The sequence below is a fragment of the Callospermophilus lateralis genome, chromosome 6, assembly GCF_048772815.1.
Source record: "Callospermophilus lateralis isolate mCalLat2 chromosome 6, mCalLat2.hap1, whole genome shotgun sequence".
Taxonomy (NCBI): domain Eukaryota; kingdom Metazoa; phylum Chordata; class Mammalia; order Rodentia; family Sciuridae; genus Callospermophilus; species Callospermophilus lateralis.
This window is the reverse complement of record NC_135310.1, coordinates 16877703-16894327: the sequence shown is the minus strand read 5'-3', so window position 1 is coordinate 16894327 and position 16625 is coordinate 16877703. Positions and strand designations below refer to the sequence as shown.

The 16625-nt window shown below is 51.8% G+C and overlaps 1 long non-coding RNA gene across 1 annotated transcript in view; it reads right to left on the bottom strand.

Moving 5' to 3' along the window:
• Window positions 1–355: 355 nt before the first annotated feature.
• LOC143402251 (uncharacterized) overlaps window positions 356–16625 on the bottom strand; it is a 129318-nt gene continuing 113048 nt past the window's right edge. The window contains exons 3-6 of the long non-coding RNA XR_013155490.1: window positions 4174–4290; window positions 4001–4079; window positions 1421–3057; window positions 356–617 (exon numbers count right to left, since the gene is read on the bottom strand). This is a non-coding gene — a long non-coding RNA (uncharacterized LOC143402251). The remainder of the gene's footprint in view (window positions 618–1420; window positions 3058–4000; window positions 4080–4173; window positions 4291–16625) is intronic.

Genomic DNA, 16625 nt, shown 5'->3' with positions numbered 1-16625 from the left:
ATGGCCCTGCCTCTTCTACACTCAGCTTTTCACCAGCAGTGAAAGGCGGTCGATGCTTCTGCCTGCTCAGGCACAAACGCACCTGGGGATGCCACCAGAGCCTCATCTGGGTTACGGGCATCGCCAGACCAGCCTCGGTGGAGGACCTCGGGCATGGCAGAGCCTGGGTGAGCTTGAGGGGCACCCCTGCAGGTCAGAGAGAGCGGCATGGCCTCTGGGGGCTCTCCCTAAGCCCAAGGACTCCACGCTGACAGCCCAGAAGCAGCTATTGCCCAAGCCACAGTCAGTCCTAGAGATCACGGAGCTCATCTCAGAACTGAGGCTCCGAATCCTGCTCCACCAGCGCTCAGCCAGCAGTGCTCTCAGTGGGTGTCTGTCATGGGCCCCGCACCCACCCATGCTTCCTGTGACCCTCACCACCACCCAAAGGAGGAGGGACCCCTCTCTGCTGAAAAGCAGCCTGGGGCTCAGAGAGGTTTAGCAGCCCACCTGATGTTCAGAGCTGGTCAGTGGCCAGGTTGAGTTTAACTGGAGTCCTCTGTCCTGCAAGGCCAGACTCAGCACGGCCCATCACTGGTCCTCAGATGGGGTCTTCAAACAGCCCCCAGGGCAATGAGCTAAAAGACAATGTGTGTGTGTGTGTGCGTGTGTGTGAGAGAGAGAGAGAGAGAGAGAGAGAGAGAGAGAGAGAGAGAGAGATTTCACTGGCAATTTCTTAAATTATTGATTATAAAGATGAAATCATCTTTTGATGTGAACATTTGAAAGACATTTCCATATACTAAGACTTCAACTTTTAAAGTCAGTGTTGCTCACAAGGAGACCATTTAACAGGATTCTTCCATGGCTCAGGCTGAGTCAGGGCGCTGTGTCACCTGTCTGAGAGACAGCGCTGGACTCTGCTGTGAGGGTGAGGACTCTTGCCTAAGGAGCAGGACTGACGCCTTGAGCACTTTGCAGACTCTGTCCCACCTCACAGGACACTCTGCAGAGCAAACAAGTTCTGGCATTTCCCACCCAGTCTCCTTACCAGGAAGATGGTCCAGCCATGATGGGAGGCAGCCTTGGGTAGAAAGCTGGACAATCAGAAACGGAGACCATTTGACGACAACCCCGGGGCAGCTTGCTGGGCTGCCCAACTGTCAGTGCCCATGTGTAAATTCCAGAGGGCAAAAGTGTCGTTCCGGAAGCCCTGGGACTTTGGATGGTTCTGCCCCTCACCTCAGCACTGAGAAGCTGGAGGCCTGTCTGACCCATTCCTAAGGCTCCGTCTGGGCTCTGTGGGATTCTGCGCTTGGGGACCAACCCGTGTCCCTCCCTGCCTGAGGCCGATGGCTAACTTAGGTGCAGCTGCTTCCAGAGCCAACAGAGTAACTCGGGGACAATAGCGCTGCATGCGTTTGCAGATTTCTTTACTTACACGGGAGTCAGAGGGCCCAGCCGACCGAGAGAGGAATGTCACAGTGACGGCTTTGTGACATTTTCACCAAGTTGAGGAGGGCCCGGGTGGGGCCTTCTGTTGCTTCAGACATCGCACCACACCTCCAGGGTCACTCTGGCTCCTGAAGACCTGAGTGACAGGCAGGCCCTGGGGCCTACGCTTCCTAGCGCCTGTCACCTGCTGTGGAGGAGGCGACTGTGTTGGAGCCGCATGGCTTTCCTGCGAGATCAGCACAGGGTGCAAAGCTGTCGGCAGGCCCTGGGGCGGGGTGGCCCCGCACCGAGGGAAGTAGAGAGTCAGCCTGTGGAGGGTAGCGGGGCAGAGGGCCGCCCCTGGAAGCAGCCCTGCTCGGGAGCCTGAGGGCCGCAGAGTGAGGGCAGGCCCACGAGCCCCCAGGTCTGGGGCAAAGGCTGCAGGCGCCAGAGGCTCTGGTTCTGAGGACCCCGCAGAGCTGTGAGTGACAGAGATGTCTGGGGTTTCAGTCAGTCAGACTGGTGCGCCCGAAGAGAGCTGGCTTACAGACTCCAAGTGAGAGGACGAGCCAGGGTCAGGGTCTGGATATGGGGCGCCCCCTGAAAAGATCAGGGCCGCTCCGAGGGGCAACGACTAGACCGTGAGGGCTGGACCGCAGCAGCAGATGATCCATCTGGTGGATCAGTCATTCAAGTGGCTCGTGGGCAGTGACTGCAGGAGGTGCGGCATGGCCGGGGGAAGCCATCACCGAGCAAGGGGCGGGGTATCCTTGGGGACCCTACCTTGGCTCTGGCTCCATAGTCTCTCTCTGCTTCCTCTCTGCCATGACCTAAGCTGCTTGCCTCCACCACCCTCTTCCACCATGATGTTCACCTCGAGCCCCAGGGACTGGAGCTGGCTGTCCATGGACTGAGACCGCTGAGACCATGAGCCCAAAATGACTTTCCCTCTAGGCTGTTCTTGTCAGGTATTTCTGTCACAGCAACTTAAAGCTGACTAACACAGTCGTAAGGTCACCAACTCGTCTCACAGAAGGACAAACAGGTGGGCATCCTTCTGTCATATCCAGCAAGCACTTAAATCAGGCACAAGAGAGACACATGGCCCTGCCTTCCCTACGTGCCACAAAGCCCAAGTGGGTAGAGTTGAAAAGCGCCTAAGTGCGTCTCCTTAGGCACCTGTTTATTTGTAGATCATTAGCCCTGGAGCAGCAATGGCTTCTGAGGCCTTCTAAGCTACTCCTTATTCAGGCTAAATCTAACTCGTGGGACACGGTTGAGACCCATCTGCAGTAAGAACCAAGAGCAAGATGTCTCAGCCATTCACCCCTCAGCAGGCACACGGAAACCTGGAACTTTTGCCACCAATGCAGGATGTTTTTAGGGACTTAAGCCAGGAGTACACCATATTCTCCCCTGAGAATTTCCATGCACAGCTGAAGAAGCAGGTTGCCGTGTCATGACTCCAGCAAGTTCTTACCTGAAGCTTGTAGCAGATTTGGAGAGGTCTTAGTCAGCTCCTCACTGCTACGACCCAAAGTCCTGACAAGAAGAGCTACCAGAAGGAAAAGTTGACCTGGGGCTCATGGTTCAGGTGTTCAGACAGCTGGCTCCATTCCTGGGCTCAGGGTGAGGCAGGACATCCTGGCAGAAGAGTGTGGCGGAGGGAAGTGGCTCAGGACATGATCAGGAAGCAGAGAGAGACTAGGTTCAGCTCCCAAATATGTATTCCCAAGGGTCACCCCCAGTGACCCACCTCCTGCAGCCTGCAGTCACCACTCAGCTAATCCCATCAGGGATCCTTTCACCGACTGGGTTAAGTCTCTCAGAACCCAAGCCTAACCTTCCATCGTCTCACACGTGAGTTTGGGGGACACCTCACATCTAAGGACTCTAGACGGAGACTCTTGACTTCATCTCACGCAAACTCCCTCTGGCATTCAGTAAGGCTGATGCACCGTCCCCTGGCTCTGAGGGCAGCGGTTAATCCCCAAGAATTTCCATAACACCAACAGGGGGGTGCGTGTCCTTGTAACTCAAAGGCTCTCTGTGAGACAACCTGGAATAGCTAGACGGGGGGTGTCCAGGGGACACAGCACCAGTGGTCGCCATGTGGCTACAGCTGCCCACCGCCTTATCTGAGCTGCCCTTCCCCACGGTAGCTCCAGTGGCCGCAGGAGACTCCTGGGCCCACTCTGTGCATCAGCTTTGCTCCTCCTCTGCCTGGCACAACCCCTCCCCTCTCACCCTGAGAAGCCCCCACTCATTTCCAGTTCTCATGTCACCACTTGTGCGTGGGCTCCCCTAGTTCTCCCCCCAGCCTGAGCTGTACCCAAACCTTCCCATCCCAACAGGATCCCTGTGCTCCCTGTCCTGTCTCCCACCCGCTTGCACACCCTCCACGGAGTGTCCTTTGGCCTCCTCCTCTGTCCCCCTCCACGTGGTTGGCCAGCCACTCAAGCCCAGGGCTCCAGTGATGCACGTCCCTGAGCTGTGGAACAGTAGGTACTGAGAGCCACTGCCGGGACTTCAGGAGGCATGGGCTGCATGTAGGGTGACCAAAGTCCCCCAGAGTCCTGTCACTTACCTTGGCTAAGAGGAAAGAGACCGTGAAGAGTGACTGGCTCCTCCACCCAGCAGGGACCTGGGTCCTGATGGTGGCACTCCTACACGGGACACAGTGCCGCGATCTGAGCTAAGCCACGCTTCCTTCACACCAGGCTCTCCAGATCCCCCGGGTACTTAGGAGCGTGAGCTGACCTGAGTCCACTCCAGGGACCTTCACTGTGCCACTGTCCTGGGAAAGCCGTGCTCAAAGCCCAGTGATCACTGTCCCAAGAGGTGTTAGTCAGCTCTTTGTCACTGCGACCCAAGGACCTGACAAGAGCAAGTATTAAAGGAACAGTTCATTTTGGCTCATGGTTTCAGAGTTTCAGTCCACGGATGGGCGACTCCACTGCTCTGGGCTGGAGGTGAGGTGGAACATCATGGCGGAAAGCAGCTCAGGACATGGAAGCCATGAAGCAGAGGGGCCCAGGGGAAGGGCACAAGGGAGACGCACCCTTCCAGGGCACAGCCCGGGGCCACCACCTCCAGCCAGTCCACCTGCCTTCAGCACCACCCGGCTCAAGCCGGGATGGAGGACAGGTCACAGCTCTCACCGTCTAGTCACGTTACCTGCTGCATCAACAGGAGCTTCTCCCAGACGGCTCAGGCCCTAACCACACAGCCAGTTTCAACAGGTAGGAGAATTCACCACTTGTGGTGGGAACGCGGCAAGTAGAGGAAGCACCCACTCTGGAGGGAGGTGCAGGGGGTGGCTCAGTCCCTGAGGGAAGGCGGGGGGGGGTGCTGGGCAAAGCCTCTGGGGCCTGCTGTGAGCTGCAGAGGGGCCTTTCTCATAGCAGGGTGTGCTGCTTTTCAGGGATCTACTGGAAAGCTCCACGGACCTACGAGTGATGGGACTCCGTCCCAAGAGACCAGACCCAACAGCTCCCAAGGCAACAGTGGGGGGGCCTCTGGCCGGCAGCTGGCAGCCTCCGTGTCTCTGAGAGTCCTCTGTGTTGGTCATCACATCCTGGGTGGAGGCCAGGACCCTGCCCAATGGCCGGGCAGGCGGGGCGAGCGTGACTTCCCTGCCCTAACTTCTGGGTAGGACGAAGGCTTATTAGATTAGCACTGGGACATTTCACTGGCTCCAGAGAAGGAGTAGCCCACCTGCCTTGAGGTTTCTACACTTTTACTGTTATTTCAGAATAATTTGGAAGAAATATCTCCGTGTGAATACTCTACGTTCGTCGGCCAAAGAGGAGAGGCGACCATAACTTCAGCAGACTTCCTGTGGATTTCCCCTGTAACTCACTGAGGCGGCCCGGGAGCCGTGCTGTCCTCTGTGCAAGAAAGTGCTCCATGTAGCATCCCGGGCAATGGTGCTCACTAGAGCAGGACGCGGGCCGAGACCCTCAGGGACCTGGCAGAGAGCCTGTGCCCACAGCAGCCCCCAGGAGGAGCCTCCTCAGACCTGCAGCTCAGGCCAGGGCACGTGTGCAGGCCGGGGCTGCCCCCTGCTGGACGCTGGACAAAACAAGCCGAAGCAGAACAAAACCAGGCGGGCCCTGAGGAGGCAGTCCCTGTGGCACAAACAGGGACCCCACAGCCTTTGGGGTTTTGTCTCATTCTGCTCCGGTTCCTTGTTGGCGTGAGAGCACCTCCTGTGCCTGGTACCCGCACTGCATGGTTTTACGGGCTGCAGTGCTGCAAGAGCAGGCCCCACCGCTAGATCTCCAGAGCCTACTCTCCCTGCCTCTCTGAAGCCCAGGCTGCAGGTCGCAGTGTCCCCGCCAGGCCAGGAGCCAGCCTCAGCTCCTGGATCAGCCTGAAGGACTTCTGAGACTCCCTGAGCACTCATCCTCACTGAGGTGACGCCTGCTGGGCGTCCCTGCTGCACTGGGGTCGGATCCAGGGCGTCTTGATGCTGATGACGTCCATCCGGGCTCCCAGGTGTTTCTTATCCTTCACCTGCAGGTGCACACCTGGGCTGCCCCTCCATCTACGTGAACGCGGGGGATGAGCGTGAAGTGCTAGCAGCTTTCCGTTCCGATTCTTCCAGGCAGACTGCAGCCCTTGAACGCTGCTCACAGGAGGCAAAGCAGTGTGCACGCACACAACCTAGTCCCGTCAGTCTCCCTCCCAATCCGCCCTTTTCCTCCCCTGCCCTCCCCTGAGCCTTCTCTACTGATCTCCCTCTGTATCATTATGTTTAAAACAGTACGTTGTAACGGTGCACACAACGGGTCCACTGGGGCACAGTCAACCAGGCTGAATGTGGGACCGTTGGTTCCCCGGCACTCCAGGTCCTCCCCTCCCTCCCCCAGTCCCCTTGAGATCTACTCTTATCAGTCTCCCTTCTGTTTTCATGAGATCCCCCTTTTCAATTTCTCTCTCTCTCTCTCTCTCTGTCTCTCTCTCTCTGTGTCTCTCTCTCTCTCTCTCCCTCTCTCTCTAGCTTCCATACAATGAGAGAAAATGTCTGACCTTTGACTTTCTCAGCCTGACTCATTTCAGGTAGCATGCTCTTCTCCAGTTCCATCCATTTATCAGCAAATGCTGTGATTTCTATTTGATGGCTGAGGAAAGCTCCACTGTGTGTACATATATCCCATTTCTTTATCCATTTGTGTTTCTATACGTTTGTCTATGGATACCTGGGCTTGCTCCATAATCTGTTATTGTGGATTGTTCTGATACAGACATTATAGTGGCTGTTATCTCTATAGTATGCCGATTTTAGTTCTTTTGGGTAAGTACTGAGGTGTGGAATAGCTTGGTGCCACCAACAACGTAGGTGGGTACCTTCTTCCCCATTTCTCCATCATCATTTATTGTCATTTGTATTCTTTATGACTGCCATTCTAGCTAGAGTGAGATAAAAATCTCAGTGTAGTTTTTCATTTGCATTTTCCTAATTGCTAGGGATGCTGAACTTTCCATTTATTTATTTATTTATTTATTTATTTATTTATTTATTATTTATTTATTTATTTGCATGTCTCTTGCCCATTTGTACGTCTTCTTGTATGTGAGAAGCTCTGTTTAGTCCTCTTGCCCATTTATTGGTTGGATTGTTGGTTTTGTGTGTTGCTTTTTGAGCCACCCATGTAGTCTGGAAGGGCAGTGGGCAAAGAGCTTCTCTATTCTGGGCTTTCTTGTGCTCTTGGTCCCTTGGCTGTGCAGGAGGTTTTTATTTGATGCTGTCCTACTTATTGATTCTTGGGGGTTTTTTCCTTGAGCTTCAGGGGTCTTATTAATAAGTTGGTTCCTGGGCCCATCACTTTCTTTTAGCACTCGCAGTGTTTCTGGTCTGATCCTAAGTCTTTGGTCCACTTTGAGTTGGCTTTTTGCAGGTGAGAAGTTGGGATCCCCTCATTTTCCTGCATGTGGATGCCCAGCTTTCCCAGCACTGTTTGTTAAAAGGGTGTCTTTTCTCCAGCGTATGTTTTTGGCCCTTTGTTGAATGTCAAGGGCTGGACCAGTGTGAGTGTGCTCTGTCTTCTACTCCATTCCACTGACTCACGTCTGTTTTGGTGTCGGGCCATGCTGGTTCTGTCACTGTGCTCTCGGTCACAGTCTGAGATCGGGTGTTGAGACGCCTCCTGCCTCGCCACCCACCTCAGGATGGCTCCACTGTTCTGGGTCTTTTCAGTCTTCCTTGTCAACTTTAGGACTGTTTATCAAGTTCTGTGCAGACGGTCGTGGGCGCTTTGATGGGAACTGCGTGTTGGTTTTGGTAGTGTGGCACACTGACACTCATCCTGCACGGGAGGGGAGGTCTTTCCAACTTTTTCAATTTCTTTTTCAGGGTTCTCTTATTTTAAGGATAGACTACTTCACCTCCTTGGTTAGATTTATTACTTTGCTATTGTGGTTGCTTTGGGGGGTTATAATGAATGGGATGATTTTCCTGATTTCGTTCTCAGCAGAATTACTGTGGGAGTATAGAAAATGTATTGATTCAGGGGTGTTGACCTTGTATCTTGCTACACTGCTGGACTCATCTATCAGCTCTGAAAGACTTCCAGTGAGATATTTTTGGGTCTTCTAGATACAGGATCATGTCATCAGAGATGATTTGACTTCTTTTTCTATTATTTCATTTTATCGCCCTCTCTTGCCTGATTGCTGTGGTTAGAGTTTACAGAACTTTGTTGAATGGAAGTGGTGAGAGTGGGCATCCTTGCCTTGCTCCTGATCCTAGAGGAAATGCTTTCAGTTTTCTCTGTTCAGTATATGTTGGCTTTGGCTTTGACGTACAGACCATTATAATGTTGACCTAAGTTTCTTCTATCCCCAGTTTCTCAGCATTTTTAACATGAGTGGGTGCTGGATGTTGTTGAAGGCTTCTTCTGAACCGATGGAAATGATCATTTGATTTTCCTCAATTCTATTTATGTGGTGAATGATCTTTACTGATGCATGTTGAAACAACCTTGCATCCCTGGGATGAAACCAACTTGATCAAAGAGTATGATCTTCTTAGTGTGTTTCTGAACATGGTCTGAAATGCCTTCCTGGGGATATCTTTCCTTGAGGTGCCTCGCCTGGTTTGGGTATCAGGAGGATATCGGCCTCATAATGTTAGACACACTCACCTGCCCAAACCCAAAGGATGGACTGAGAGACACAAGGGTCACAAATCAAGGCTTTTTACTGCCAATCTTGCGAGACTGGGCGTCTGGGGAGCAGGCACACCCACAGCAGGAACAATCGATTTCATTCCCTGAGTGCCCGGTCCCTCCCTGGTTCCCCATGGGTCAGTGCCATGGGACGTGCGTCTTCCTGACTGCTGGGTCTATCTTTGTTGGCGGCCGTCCTTCCCCCTCCCCTCCTGCCCTCCAGGGCTGGGCTCTCCTGCCCTCCAGGGTGACTGCTTGTGACTTTTCACTCTACTTCTCCTCCTTTTCTTGCATCCCTTTGTGTTTACGCCTAAATACTGTATTCTGAAGGTGGACCCTGCACTTTATAGTTCCCACAATAGGATGAAATCGGGAGTGTTCCCTCCCTTTCTGTTTCGTGGAATAATTTGAGGACTGGCGTTAGTTCTTCTTCAAAGTTCTAGTAGGCACAGCTGAGGATCCATCTGGTCCTGGGCTGCCAGGCCAGTGGAGGGGCAGACCCAAGGGACCCTCCTGGTTCCCTCCATCTCCTGTGGATTGAAGTGGCCACTGGTCTAGGGTGAAGATGAGCCCCAACTCTGGGGCAGGCACTGTGACGCCAGGTGCTGCTGTGGCCCTATCTCAGGCATGTCCTGTGGCCACCCTGTGATGACAAGTGAGCAAGAAGCCTCAGCCCTCCCAGGACAGATGTGGCAAGGAACGATGGCCACCAAGTCCACTTACTGACCTCGACCCTTGTGCCCTCGACCCCCCCCCCCCCGTAGAGGAAGAGTGGGCAGGAGCATTCTCCACTGGGCAGTTTCCATTGCAGGAGTTGAAGGGGTGGGTTGAAGGATCCATTTTCTAACCCAGAACATTTCCTGAGACGTCAGAGATGTCCCTGGAGACTGTTCCTAATTCACACTACAAACCTTCACCAGGAACATTCAGGTCTCCCTGTGCCCCTGGGGGTTGCTGAGCTTTACTGGGGTTCACCATGCAATATCCCTTGCTCCCAGGATTTGGCCCCTGTACCTCACATGACCAGACCTCACACCACGGCTCACACCACACCACACCCAGGCCTGCTGGGAGGAAGCAGGATGGAAAGACACTGAATTTTTGTTAAGCATCTGACTTCTACAGAGGGCGTGCTCACGGGCTGGGACCCTCGGCAGAGCCATAGAAAGGTCCTCTTCAAGCATGAGTGTTGCTCACATCGGGGTGCGTTCTCTCATGACAGCCAAGGGGACTCTGGGAGGGGGCAGCCTGAGGACCCCCACCATGATTCTCAGGTCCAGCAAGCACCGCTGTGCATGGACATGTGTATGCCCAGGAGTCAGGGGCCTAGCTGGGGCTGCCAGGCCTGAGATTGTCAACACTACAAGAGAAAATGAGACAGTGGAGGAGCAGATTTCCAAAGAAGAAAGATGAGTAACAGTGGAAGTGTCTGAGTCTCCCCCTTAGAGGGGAACAAGCCAAAACAGGAGTCTGCCCTCGGCCTGGCCTCCTATCTTGCCCCAGGGTTTAGGATCACCTTGCTCAGTGCTGCTGAGAAGGTGGGGTACAGGTTGTCACGTCTGGGGAGGGTGGTCCAGAAATATGCATGAATGATGCAAAGACGGGCAGAACTCTGACCTGGGCTTCCGTTTCTGAGACTGTAGCCCAAGAACCAGCAGCACAGCATAGGAAGTGTGGAATGCAAAGTGCTGGTGACAGGGGTAGGGGACAAGGTACCAGCCACCACCACACGTCTAGCGGCAGAGTTGATAACTTGTGCTTGCTCATGGTATGGGTGTCGTCGTGCTGCCCAGTGACAAGCAGCTGTGGAGTCATGAGACACACACACACACACACACACACGGCTGTGGCACACTGGCATATGTGCAAAGGAACACAGATCTGGAAGGATCCACAGGACATCCGTTCCCACTGGTACTGAGCACATTTGAGGGGCTTGGGGGGTGGCTCGTGTTGTCTGTGAATAATTGTGTTAGAATATTTTGGAATATTCTTGGTTTTTGAGTCATGTTTCTATTTTGAGCACATTTGTATGAATGCAAAGGTTTTAAAAGAGAAATACTTATCTTGAAAATCTGTTGACAAACACAAGGTAGCAAAGGAATTTAAGTGGAAAATGCCTCTGCTTGCCTGCCAAGCCCAGTTTCACAGACCCCCATCTGGCCTGCTTCCCACCCCGGAGGTCTGTCACCATCTCTGGGATCAACCACCTCTAAGCCAAGAGCCATGCACCGGAGACTGCTGTCGGGCGGACTCCCAGACCCTTTCCCGTTTCCATGGGACTGAGTCTTGCTAAGTTCTGGGGATGGCCTCGAATTTGTGACCCTCCTGCCTCAGCCTTCAGAGTCACTGGGATGACAGACCTGCGGCACCACACCCAGCTCAGTGGAGATCTTTACTTCACCCCCTGGAAGGTCGGGGTCCAGAGCTGCCTGGAGTCTTCCCGCTGCATTACAGGCTCTGAAGTCTGAGCAGAGACACGTCTGTGTGCGGCACCCAGTGTCCCTGCACCTCACTGATCCCAGGAGAGCTCAGGCACCCTCCCGGGCGAAGGTCTCTCCCCTTTCACACAATCTGTGCCCCCTGTGCCACCCCAGCTCTGAGACAGGTCAAGGTGAAGTGACGGCGAAACCAGACCTGGCTGTGAGAGGAAACTGCAGACACCCTAAGAAACCAGGGCTGGCAAGGGTCAGCCCTCCTCCGCCCAGCCTTCCTCCAGGGGCCTAAATGACTGCCCCTGGAGTCTGCCTTCTCCCTCTTGATATGCAAACAGCCCTGGGCCAGGCCTCCAGGTCTAAGGAGCCTGTGGAAGGGCCCTTCTGCTGTCTCTGGGAGTGCTCTATGTTGGGGGCCCCACAAGGCCTTCAGCCACACAGACTGGGAACTTTTTAAAAAGACAAAAGCCCCAGTGACAGGACGGGTCCAAGATGACGCCAAATGACCTATAAATGTTGTGAGAGCCTGGTCAGGGCTCAGAGCTGGAGTCTGCTCTCCTCCGGGCCTGCTGGAGGGAAACAGAGTCTGGATTCTCCTCTCCCAGCGCTGCTGGTGTTTCTCTGCCGTCTGTTTCCTGCAATGTTTTGGTTCCCTGACCGGAAGTGACAATCACCCTGGCCCCTTGCGCCACTGGTGTTGCTGGCTGCTTATGCCGGAGTGTGCAGTGCCCCTCAAATCAAATGAGATGACGGCACCCGATAGCTTTGGGGTCTCCTTCGCCTGGGGGACTCCCTGGAGAGTTGGACCAGCACCCACAGTGGTCAGGATACAGATAAGTCCTGGGACCTGAGGCCTCAGTCAGGCCTGTCCGTAGGACGGAAGGGGAGCTTGGTCACCTCCGTGCCACCTGCTGGGGAGCCATCAGTATCAGGGGCTCCCACGAGGGAGCTATCAGTATGGGGAACCCAGTGGAAGACAGTGTTTAGAAGTCCTGAGTGTGTGTGTGAGTGTGAAACTATTGCGGCTTCACGGCGTGTGCTAGAGTCCAAATGAGCCCTCACCTGCAGTTCCCGGTGACTTTGTATAGCGAAATGGCAATTCACCCCTGGGATGGCACCTCTAACTGGGCCGAGGTTTACATGGGTGCGCCTTCGGCCTCTTAGTTCCTAAGCTTCCCTCAGGGACACGGCCAGGGGGCGTTTTGTGTGACCTCCTCTTCTGTGTGCCTTGGGACAATGAAGTGGGGGGAACAGAAGAAGAAAAACAAGGTGTCACCTGAAGTCCAAGCTGCTAGGGGACATTCAAGCCTGTTTTCTCCTTTCTTGTCCTCTAGGGTTCTGTCTTTCAGCAAGTTCCTCCCTAAATGATCTCCTCCTCTCTCTCCATACCGCCCAGGGAAGGAAAATGGAGAGATGCCCAAATGGGCAAGTTTTCTTTCTCTTGGGACTTCACAGACTCCCACGTTCTTTAAATACCTGGGCTGACCCTGATCTGACCTGAAGGTGCCCTCTGGTCTCATACAGCTGTTCTGTGTGTGTGCCCTTTCTGTAGTCGTCATATTTTTCTGAGCCCAAGTTTATTTTTTATGGTAAATTCACCTTTTCTCCTGAACCAATTAGCCTTGTTTTGTGTAACTGAAGTTTATTGCCCTCTGTTTTTCTTTACGCTGTGTCTACTCAGAAGCCAGTTGTTCAAGGGTTAACTTTCACTAGAGGAAGGGTCCCAAGCAGGAAAATAAAGAGTGGTAATGGGCCAGTGAATCTGCCTCAGGAAGCCAGCTGAACCTTGGCATCCACCATGACTGTCAAGACTTTATTCCCAGGGTTCAACTTCACAGCTCTATTTTAATCTCGAAAGCACTGAATCTGACAGTCTGTATAATAAACCCATATAGCTTTTTTGTATCCTACCTGTGGAAGTCATACCAAGCCAAAAAACCCCACAAAACTATAAAATCTTTGTTTTCTGCTAATTTCAGGTACATGTGTGCACACTTGTGTATTCTAAGTTGTGTCTACATGTGTGCTTGTGTCTACATATCATGCACCTGGTACCAAAAATTGGCATTAAAGAGTGCTCATAAAATTAAAAATATGGATCCAAATACATTTTAGCTCATGTGACTTAAAGTGGTTAAAGAGACAAAAATTTTATAAAAAGTCTTTGAAGTGACTAACCCACACATTTTTTCCCAGGGGATTAGCCAGAGAAGGGTATTGTTTTCTATAAAAATGTTTAAGTACAATGTCCATTGCTTCTAGGATTTTTCTTGAACAGAAAAGAATGGCTTACAATGTTAACTAAATTTGGTTTTCATGGGAAACTTAAGTTAAAAATGGGTAAATCAGATTTAACATAAATGGGATATACTTTATAAATGTGTTTTTTAAATTGTTGGTCAATGGAAAGACAGATTAAGATTGCTTTGTTTCTGGGTCTTCACTAAAAGCAAAATGATTAAGGGTCAAAATTCTACTTTCATGTATTGTTCTAAAACAAGCATTAAAAAAATAAAAACTCAAAAGATGACAAAATACCGTTGTTTATTTGGGTCCAAGTATTCTGACTCAAACTTCAGGCGGCCTGAAGGCCAACACTCCTGGACTTCCGACTCCAGCTGATGCCAACAAGGAGGGTGAGAGAGGAATCAGAGCCGGTGCCAAGGCTCCCGCTCCTGCGCCCGCCCAGATCCTTCACTGCCACTGACGGAAGGAACTGGGGCAATGCCAAAGAGTATTCAGATTTGATTTTGGGGGAGAAATAAGGAATGATTTGAAGGACAGCAATAACAACTTGGGAATAATTATGTCCATGTCATTTTTTATTCAAAACCTCTGTCTTGTTGAGTCTCAAGGTTTCTACGGTAAACTCACATTTGGTCCTGTGAGCCTAAATTAGTACATTTTGTTCCAATTAGTCTTGTTTTGCCCAACTGAAGTTTTTAATCCTGTTTTTCCTATTGTCTTTGTGCAGAGGTCAATCATTCAAGAAAAGCTATAAAATCTGTTTCCTGATCATTTTTAAATATTTGTGTACATCTGTGTGTATGTTGTGTTTATATATATATATCACGTGTAGTATCAAAGTTGGCTTATAGATAAATGAGCACTCTTAAATTTGATAAATGAATCCAAATAGTTTTTAGTCCATATGTCTTAAACATTTTTTTTAAAAGGTTCAGTTTAAATTGGTTAAACAGATAAGAATAAAAATGTCTTTAGAATTACTAACCCACACATTTTTCTAAGTGGTCAGTCAGTAGAGTGTTGATTTCTATAAAATGTTTGACGTGTACTATCCACTGCTTCTAGGTCTTTCTCTGGAAGAACAGAGGCTAGAACTGTTACCTACAATTGTCCAATGTCTTGGTTTATGGATAACCTAAAATTAACAATTAAAATCGAGTAAATTGGATTAAACATAGATGAGATTGTGGGGTAGTATTTGAGTATTATCTGCATTTTTATCAGTTGGTAAATAAAATGAAAGATGCCCCTAACACTTCCAAGGGAAGCCACAGGTGGCCAACAAGACCTGGCCCCTCCTGGCAGATGGCACATGGTGAAGGAGACCAAACCTCCCTCTGTGTGACCCATGTATCCAGTAACTGGATCAAACCAGAAAACGACATGGAACTTGAGTAACTATTGTTTACAAACCGAGGATACAGGAAGATTATAGAAAAGGTCACAGAGGTCATGTGGTAAGCATTGCCCATGTGCCTGTGCAGACTTGGAAAAATGGGATCCAGAAACCCTTTTTGGAGGGTGGTTCTCCTGGGTAAGAGGAATTAAGATGATACTTGGCGTGACTGCGGCTGTTTGCTAGGTGCTTGCTTATTCCTTGCTCTTCCTAAGGAGTTTCCTAAAAACAGTGGTTAACAAAAAGACAGCCTCTCACGTGTTACTCAGGAGAGGAGACCAACGTGGTAAGGACGGTGCCGCTGCAGGCTGCAGGTGTTCCCTGAGCATCAAGAGGTGGGAAAGGAAGCACAACTCCTTCCCAAGGTGCCCGCTCTACCTGTGTTGATAGCTGAGAGCTCCTGGGCTGTGGTCTGTCATCAGGCAGCTCAGCCGCTACGGCGGGAAGCAGAGCTGCTGGAAAAGGGGGGACGGCAAGGAGACTCCCCCGAGAAAGTCTGGAAACCCAGGAGTTCGCACTGTGAGAGTCCCGAGGACAGAGAGCAGTGCTCTGTCTTTGGAAAAGACGCCCCTGAGCCTGCCCTGGCTGGATAGATCTCGCATTTCCACGTCTCCCAATCTGCTTGTCTCTTTCCAGTGCCATGATTTCTCGAATTTCCATGGCACCAATGGTCCTAGGACCACACTCTGAGACTGCAGAGCCTGGTTCAGTGACCATTACTACCCCTGTCACAACAATCCTAAAAAATCAAATCTCAGGAAAAGGGAGAGTAAATATCTTCAACCTCGCTTTGGAAACAATCTTAACTCCAATTCTGAAAATACATATCGAAAATACCTACTTCATGTGTTTTCTATGTATAAGCCCAAGAGCAATGAGCATGTCTGCCCACTAAGATACACGTACAAGGATGCGCTCACCAGACTTTTTGACAGAACCCTCCGACTCAACTCAAATGTCTGCTGACAGCAGGAGGGATGCACAAAGTTCTCTGTGTCCACACAATAGAACGTGGCCCAGAAGGGTTTTCAACAAGAGCTTGTGCTACGTGTGCTATGGGCAAGTCTCTCGGTGTCGTGCTGAGCCACAGGAGCCAGACGAACCCGCACACACTTAGAAAGTCTCCGACAGGCAACACTGAGGAGCGCGGGGAGGACTGATGGGGATCGGGGGACCCTGTGTGCATGCTGACACGTCCCTCATACTCCGTCAGTCTTGGCTACACGGGACCATCACTGTAAAAACCCCCAGAGCTACTCCCTGAAGATCCGGGTTGAACCCCAGGACAGACTTTCCCATTAGGCACAAGAAGCCCAGCACTCGGGGTCCATATGCCACAGGGACCCAGGACAATGCTTTAATAACTTCTAAGATCAAAGAGAAAACAGGAACGTGGTCCAGCCTGGACTCACTGTCCTCTACACAGTCATGAAGTACAGTGTCCAGTGCTGTCATGGGGAAAGGGTCCAAATGGCAAATGTCCCTGTGCAAGAGTCACACACAGCCCTGCCCCCACACGTGAAGTCCCTCAGCCCTGCCCCCACACGTGAAGTCCCTCAGCCCTGCCACCACATGTAAAGTCACAAGCAGCCCTGCCACCACACGTGAAGTCCCTCAGCCCTGCCCCCACACGTGAAGTCCCTCAGCCCTGCCACCACACGTGAAGTCACACACAGCCCTGCCACCACACGTGAAGTCCCTCAGCCCTGCCACATACGTGAAGTCCCTCAGCCCTGCCACCCCACACGTGAAGTCCCTCAGCCCTGCCCCCACACGTGAAGTCCCTCAGCCCTGACCCACACATAAAGTCCCTCAGCCCTGCCACCACACGTGAAGTCACACACAGCCCTGCCACCACACGTGAAGTCCCTCACAACTGCATGCACTTTCCCACATCCATGTGCCATGGAAGACCTGCGTCTGGCCCGTCGCTCTAAGGACTCCGTGACGCCCTACCCATGT